This window comes from Somniosus microcephalus, chromosome 10 (genome assembly GCF_052327205.1).
Source record: "Somniosus microcephalus isolate GS21.2 chromosome 10, FLI_Smic_1.0, whole genome shotgun sequence".
Classification (NCBI taxonomy): domain Eukaryota; kingdom Metazoa; phylum Chordata; class Chondrichthyes; order Squaliformes; family Somniosidae; genus Somniosus; species Somniosus microcephalus.
In genome coordinates this window covers 171409021-171417641 of record NC_140996.1, presented here as the reverse complement: position 1 = coordinate 171417641, position 8621 = coordinate 171409021, and the positions used below count along the sequence as shown (strand labels likewise).

Here is an 8621-nt window from a genome sequence, read left to right as displayed (position 1 = left end):
AGAAATAATTAAACAATTTAGACAACTGCAATAAAAATGAATGGTCTCAATTTCAAATTTAATTAAAAATCCCTTCCATACAGCAAATACGATAAAAATTTAATATTTGGAAAAATAATTTTAAACATTTTAATCCGGGCCAAAAATTTGCATAAACTAATTTTAAGTGCATCATTTTTTATTTAAAATTTTTTAATTTAAGATTTATATTAACGCTTATGCTGGTGAAAGCAGGCCCTAGGCCTGCTTTTACCAGGCATAAGAGTTTTGTGAGCATTTGCTGGGCAATAGTTGGACAAATAGCCCAACTCTGCTCCAGCAAAAGTGAATTTCTAGTCAGTTCGGTAGATCCGTCAAGGCGGAAAATTCTGCTCATCCAGTACTGGATGTCGGACAAGCCATCAGACAATTTAGAGACAGTGGAGTCATTGAGAGAAGTGGTGGTGAGGTAGAGCTGGGTGTCGTCAGCGTACATGTGGAAACTGATGCTGTGTTTTCAGATGATGTCACCAAGGGGCAGCATGTAGATGAGAAATAGGAGGGGGCCAACGATAGATCCTTGGGGGACACCAGAGGTAACAGTGTAGGAGCAGGAAGAGAAGCCGTTGCAGGTGATTCTCTGGCTACGACTGCATAGATTAGAATGGAACCAGGCGAGTGCAGTCCCACCCAGCTGGATGACAGTGGAGAGGCATTGGCGGAGGATGGTGTGGTCAACCGTGTCAAAGACTGCAGACAGGTCGGCAAAGACAAGGAGGGATAGTTTACCACTGTCACAGTCACATAGGTTGTCATTTGTGACTTTGATAAGAGCCGTTTCGGTATTGTGGCAGGGCGGAAACCTGATTGGAAGGATTAAAACATGAAGTTTCGGGAAAGATGGGCACAGATTTGGGAGGAGACAGCACATTCAAGGACTTTGGAGAGGAAAGGGAGGTTGGAGATGGGGCAGTAGTTAGAAACATAGAAACATAGAAGATAGGAGCAGGAGTAGGCCATTTGGCCCCTCGAGCCTGCTCCGCCATTCAATGAGATCATGGCTGATCATTCAAGTTCAGTACCCTGTCCCTACCTTCTCCCCATATCCCTTGATCCCTTTAGCCCTAAGAATAGAAACATGGAAGATAGGTTGCATGGACAGAGGGGTCAAGGGTTGCTTTTTTTTAGGAGGGGGTGATGATGGCAGAAAGGGGGACAGTACCTGAGTAGAGAGAACTGTTAACAATATCAGCTAACATGGGGGCCAGGAAGGGAAGTTGGGTGGTCAGCAGTTTAGTGGGAATAGGCTCGAGGGAGCAGGAGGTGGGTCTCATGAACAGGATGAGCTCGGAGAGGGCATGAGGGGAGATAGGAGAGAAACTAGTGAAAGATGCAAATTCAGGGTTAGGGCAGTGGGGAACCTTAGAGGAAGTTTGGCCCGGTGGGCTCAGGGTAGGAAGGGAAGCAGCAGACGCAGCTGAACGGATGGTCTCAATCTTAGTGACAAAGAAGTCCATGAGCTCTTCGCAATTGTTGGAGATTAGGGTGGAGGAAGAAGAGGAGAGGGGTTTAAGGAGCCGGTTTGCAGTAGAGAAAAGAAGCCGAGGGTTATTTTTGCATTTAGGATGATCCTGGAATAGTGAGCAGTGTTGGCAGTGGAGGGCAGGACCGGATAATGCTTTATGTGGTCCAGCCAGATCTGGTGATGAATGGCTAAACCAGTTGTCTGCCATATATGTCCAAGCCTGCGTCCCTTGGACTTAAGGGAGCAAAGATTAAGGCCATACCAGGGGGAACAACCAGGGTGAGAGAGGGTAATGGTTTTAATGGGGACTAGGGCATCAAATGTGGAGGTAAGGGTGTGCTATACAAATCCAAATTATTATTGTTTATTCCACATTACATAGAATTATAACATGGAAACAGGCTGTTCGTCCCATCTAGGCCGTGTTGGTGTTTATGCTGCACTCAAGAAGTAGTCCTAATCCCATGTGCCCGCAGTGTTCCCATATCTTTTTATCTCCCTTTCCTTCAACCACCTATCTAACCCAACCTCAAATGTTGACATAGTCTCTGCATCAATCATATCCTGATTACTCTTTGTATGAAGAATTTCCTGATATCAGTCCTAAATTACCTTTTACAAGTTTAAACCTGTGTCCCCTAGTTCTCCTTCTGCAGTTTAATTTAAAGGGATATTCCAGGTTTGTCTTTTATATACCTCTTTAAGATCACCTTTCAGATGTATCCTTGCCAGGCTGAAATGCCCGAGTTTCTCCAGTTTTTCCTGATATCTCAAACCCTAACAGTAGGTATCAGCCTTGTGGCACTTCAACCAGCACTTAAATATCTCCCTTGTGTCTTGATGACCACAACTGGACAAACTGGTCTGCTCACAGCTCCTTTGACTTACATTCAACGATGATACTTCCTAGAGTGACGTTACCTTTAATAACAAATCATGCATTGTATAACTAAGTCATACAACACAGATTTCCCAGCTGAAAAACCTTGACAACTCACTCCTGATTTCCTCACTCATGTTGTGTATACGTACTTTCAAAAGGCATCTGATAAAGTGCCACATAATAGACTTATTAGCAAAATTAAAGCCGATGGGATTAAAGGGGTAGTGACAGCATGGATACATAATTGGCTCAGAGAAAAAAAAGCAGAGAGTAGTGGTGAATGGTTGTTTTTCAGACTGTAGGGAAGTATACAGTGATGTACCCCAGGGGTCGGTATTAGGACCACTGATCTTTTTGATATATATTAATGACCTGGACTTGGGTATACAGGACATAATTTCAAAATTTGCAGATGACATAAAATTCGGAAATGTAGTAAACAATGAGGAGGATAGTAACAGACTTCAGGAGGACATAGACAGACTGGTGAAATGGGCAGACACATGGCAGATGAAATTTAATGCAGAGCAGTGTGAAAGGATACATTTTGGTAGGAAGAATGAGGAGAAGCAATATAAACTAAATGATACAATTTTAAAGGGGGTGCAGGATCAGAGAGACCTGGGAGTGTATGTACACAAATCTTTGAAGGCGGCAGGACAAGTTGATAAGGCTGTTAAAAACGCATGCAGGATCCTGGGCTTTATAAATAGAGAGCTGCACAAAAGCAAGGAAGTTATGCTAAACCTTTAGAATTCACTGGTTAGGCCTCAGCTGGAGTATTGTGTCCAATTCTGGGCACCACACTTCAAGGCCGTAGAGAGGGTGCAGAGGAAATTTACTAGAATAATACCAGGGCTGAAGGACTTATGTTATTTGGAGAGACTAGAGAAGTTGAGATTGTTTTCCCTAGAGCGGAGAAGGTTAGGGGGAGATTTAACAGAAGTGCTCAAAATTATGAAAAGTTTTGATAGAGTGAATAAGGAGAACCTGTTTCCACTGGCAGAGGGATAGGTAACCAGAGGACGCATATCTAAGGTAATTGACAAAAGAACCAGAGGGGTGATGAGAACTTTTTTTATGCACCGAGTTGCTATGATCTGGAATGCACTGCCTGAAAGGGTGGTCAAATGTAAGAAATCACACAACACCAGGTTATAGTCCAACAGCTTTATTTGAAATCACAAGCTTTCGGAGCGCTGCTCCTTCGTCAGGAGAAGCGCTCCGAAAGCTTGTGATTTCAAATAAAACTGTTGGACTATAACCTGGTGTTGTGTGATTTCTTACATTTGTCCACCCCAGTCCAACACCGGCATCTCCACACCATGAAAGGGTGGTGGAAGCAATTTAATAATAACTTTCAAAAGGGAATTGGATATATATTGAAAAAGAAAAAATTGCAAGGCTATGGGGAAAGAGCAGGGGAGTGGGACTAATTGGATAGCTCTTTCAAAGAGCTAGCACAGACACGGTGGGCCGAATGGCCTCCTTCTGTTCTGTATGGTTCTATGAATTATCAAGGTCTTGTTTACCCTGAATGCTGTTGCACATTGAGTGTTCTCATTCCACCACGAATTCGGTTATTTAAAAAAAATGTAGGTATTGGTGCAAGTGTACGTGTGGGGTCCGGGGTAGCCTGTAAATAACTACCCTGCCACCGGAGCACAGAGAAGCATTTAACGAAGCGTCAGGGATCTTTCGCCGGGGCCGGGGCCGGGACCTGGTGCCCCGCCTCCTCTTGGTGTGCCAGCGCAGCTCCGCGCGAGCGCGGCCACGTGACCTGAATGGAATGAAAACAATGCGGAGCGCGGCTGTCAATCAGGAGCGCTCCGAACTCCGGCCCACATTCTGAGGCGGGCGCAGTGAGGAGAAAATAGACTCCGATCCAGACCCTGAACTCTGATATCGGCTGCCTTTAAAAGTCCTCGACAAGCACCGAAAATAATTAATTTTAACAAGTTAACCTAATAGCGGGGCCGGGTAAACCAATTCAACTAAATTGCAAAGTAAGGATCAACTTAAAACTCACCATATCTTTCAACAGTTAAGTTGTATTACTGTATTTATTATTATAATATATACACATCTTGGCCTACCTGTTATAAATAAATAATGTTACAATTGAATACTGAAACCAATCTGTGAGACCAGTCACTGTGCTTATCTTTCCACAGTATTACACTGTTATGCCTGTTAATAATTTGTATGAGTTATTGTTGGAGATTGACCAGGTCTATACGACTTTACGGCGACTTTTAATGGTGATGTCGGTAAATCCCACAGCACCACATGCTGCAGCTGGCAGATTGAAATGTATTTTCTCCCTGCTGTGGAATGCGGTTGCTCGGTACGAGGTACGTTCCATTGGCTCTGATCCGCATAACTTAGCGCAAAAAAGAGAAACTCCAGCGGCTCCAAACTGCCATCATTTACTCCATTAATTCGGGGACTGATTTTTCGACAGACGCTTGTGTTTTAAGGGATAGTTAACGCGAGAGAGATTTCTTCGATGGCAGTGGTAATGTATTATTTAAATTCCTTCTTGTGCTGTCACGTAATAAAAAGTTTCTCTCCACCAACTTGAAGCAAAGTTTCTTTTTGACTGTAGTCTCAACGACGTAATGCGGAGAAAACATCTTTCACAAACTTCTCCGGCCCTGATCAATTCGAGGATAGATCACACTTTAGGAGAGTTCGGATGTCGCCTTTGATTTAAAAAAACATGATAACGATTTCAGAACATATTTGAGGCCAGCCAAAAGACTCAACGATGACAGCTTGGGGTAGCCGACGATGTCTGCTGAATCAGGGCCGCAAAACAGTCAGCTATGAAACTTGCATGCTTTCGGAAGTCTGTCATCGGTAATTCTGGATGTTGAGTTAGGTATATAACACAAAGCTTAATGGGGTTTATGCTCATTTTCGGACTCTATTTTTCGTATTATACTGTGCATTTCCGATTGAAGTCTTTTAATTCTAGCTACCATATTTTTGGTGTTGATTTAAGAAACTGTAACCAAAAGGGGCGGATTAACATTGCAATAGAGTCAAATATTGTTGGAAAAAGGTGCTTTGAAATGATCGATTCTTGTTTAACGCTCTATTATTTTGTTTTTAACTTTAGCATCTTATAAATACCACAGTTGATGTTAGTACTGTATTTGATACGTATTATAAAGACGGTCAAAACGTTTAATGTATGTATTGTATAAATATTGTTTTTCGTCAGAACAATCTGCAAACACGTTATAATTCAAAATTGTGTTATTTTATTGTATATCTCCGCTAGCCGATGTTTTATTTTACATTTTAGAAACAAACGCGTGACTTTTCCCTGTGTATATACCCAACATAATGCAACATTTTACTGAATGCCATTATGTTTGGTGTGTCTTCCTGTTGTCTTGAAAAATCACAAAGCAACATTGTTGATTGCGATCACTTTGTACCTGGGGAAACTCCCTTACTATTTTTTGTACAAATTAACTACCATGAGTATTTCAACTTCAAGATAATTCCTTCTGTATGTTTCTATTTTTTCCCTGAACATTGGTGGGCATTTCTGAGATGTTTATAATGGAAAACATATACATATATACATCCTGGTATTATGCATTATTAAACTAACTACAATTATTTGATGTGCAATCTAGTATAGTCGATATTATAAATTATTTTAAATAATTTAAAAATTTATATGGATAGTTAATGATTGGTCATTCTGATAAATTTGTTCTGTTCAAAAAAGTAGTAATTTCATTTAGTGCTGTTGAGCACATCACAGGTACCCTGAGCTATACACACACTACGATAAGATAGTGGTGGATTATACTGTAAAACATATTTGCAGGTTGCTGTGACGGAAAACAATAATTACACAATACATATATGAAAGTTTTGATGGTCATTAAATGTGTTAACTGTGGTACTAACATCAGCACTAGTGTAGATGGTGGTATTTGCTCAATTAAAGTGTCAGCTGACATGGTTTTCATCATTCTTTGTATCTAATGTATTTAAAAATTGTTTACGTTGGTTTTAAAAATGTTTGTGTTGCTTGCTTTAATAAGCTGACAACTATAGATTTCATTAAAAATAACAACAGAAAATGCTGGAAAAACTCAGCAGGTCAGGCAACATCCGTGGACAGAAATTTGAGTTGACATTTCGGGTCGAACCCTTCTTCAAAACTGGAAAGAAAAGATAGATCGGTTAGCTATTTCTGTTTAGTTGCTAGATCCCAATAGAATACAGTTTTTCAAACTGGGGTCTGTGAATCCTGGGGTCCGCAAGTCCATCAAATTTCTGGCGGGATGGGCACTGCTCCTGAGAACAGTATCTGGAGACTTTTGTACTTTTTGTATTTCTTGACTTATTAGCAAGTTATTTCTGTAGCAGTATTTCTATTATGCTTTGTGCAGTTATGGCAGTGTTTTCCTGTGGGTAGCTAATACTCTTCCAGATGTTAGGACAGGTCATCAGTATCTTGTACTCATTTCTTGGTGATTAGGATACACAATTCCTACAATTAGCCACCCTATTATTGAATAATTGTTACAACAGCTACTGAGCAGTCATCATGTATGGAGAACTTTGGTAAGAAAGTTATAGAAAATAGGGAGCAAAATATAACACAGTTATTCATCGATGCTTTAACATTTATGTTTGTATTTGTTTCTATAATATTTGGCTTTCAGGAAGAGGATTTGTTTGTGTATTAGGTATGCAATTATGAATTAAAGAGGGAATAGTTCAACAAAATCAATTTAAGGAAATTTTATTAACGTGTTTGATTTTGATAGAGACAATTAAAAGTGACAATAACTCCAATATTTATTAAATATTTGAATTCTTCAAAAAATTGCCTGTTTTAAAAATATTTTGTAACCCTTTACGATTTAATTGTGATTACAGTATGTTATAGGTATTGTAGCTTCAAGAAAAAATGTATTAAACACTATAATCAAGTCCTACAACAAAATGTATACCAATGTCTGAAAATAATTAGCAGGCAGTTAGTACTTGTTGGCTTGTGAAATGTAAATACTTTTAATTACTTAAGTATAACAAATTGTTTTGTTTTCCTATTCAAGTCTTAGCAAGTTAACGCCCCTTTGATTGACACTACTGTACTAAACAGTTCCATTCAGGGTTAAAGGCAAAAAAAATGAAAGGAATATTGCAATAACTTGCCTAAGCTTGTTATAAAATGCACAGCTTACATTTTTGCTACAAAGTGCTGATAGTGAAATGATAATGCAAAAATATAAATACTGTTCCATTTTTATTAATCTAATATAAATAAAACAAATCAGCAATTGTTTTAAATTCTGGATTCTAGCTACGCAGTTACTGACCAGAAAAATACAAAACTGACTGCTTTGTGTACTTGAGTGGCAAATTCTATTGAATGGTCCTCATCAGGTTATATTTCATCTCTTCGCAAACCCCGTGAGATAATTGACAACTGATATTTAAAATATTAAACTATGATCCTTTCTCTCCCCCCCCCCCCCCCCCGCCCCCACCATGTAAAAGTATGTGTCTGGTTGTGGTGGTTATTGATGTTTTTTTGTGGAGTCTTTTGCAATTGTAGTTTGTAAGGTTCTTTTTGGCATACTGTTAGTAGAAGTATTCACACTACAATCCAGAGGGCAAAGGTTCAAGGCTTTGCATTCCCTGATAGTAAAATCTGGCACTTTTGATTATGGTGAGTTTTATTCTTTTGTGGTGTAGCCACTTCAGAGGAAGGAAATAACTGACATTGTCCGCTCTGGCCCAGTAGAGTTTCTCGTCCCTGTTGGCCAATCACAGAACAGTATATCTAGCAATGGTTGAATGGTGGGGGAACTAAACTACCTTCCTCTTCTATCCCCTGCAAATAGTGACATGTTGCTGGGTACCCTTGCTGTAATTTCTGAAAAATAATGTCAGCTATCCAAATAAAACAGTGCTATAATTGCAGAAAGAGTTATTTTATTAATATGCAGCAACCGAAATAACATGCCCGTAAATCAACAAATATAGAAATAAATACAGGATACCAAATTAGTGCCAGTACATGCATGACTCCAGTGAGATAGAAACCTGATGACTTTCCAGACACCCTTGGACCAATTTGAAAACCTATGATCTACTGGGATGACAACAAAATGTGGGGAATGGGAAATACAGATGTACAGTGCGTAGTAAACCAGCCTCATTTAGTGTATCTGAAGTCTAGGGGTCTGGTTG

The 8621-nt window shown here is 39.8% G+C and overlaps 1 protein-coding gene across 1 annotated transcript in view; it reads left to right on the top strand.

The window, feature by feature from the left end:
• The first annotated feature begins 4611 nt into the window (after positions 1–4611).
• The window catches only part of lats2 (large tumor suppressor kinase 2), a 72188-nt gene continuing 68178 nt past the window's right edge, over positions 4612–8621 (top strand). The window contains exon 1 of the mRNA XM_085999170.1: positions 4612–4905. The gene's annotated coding sequence lies outside the window, so the exon portion shown is untranslated. The remainder of the gene's footprint in view (positions 4906–8621) is intronic.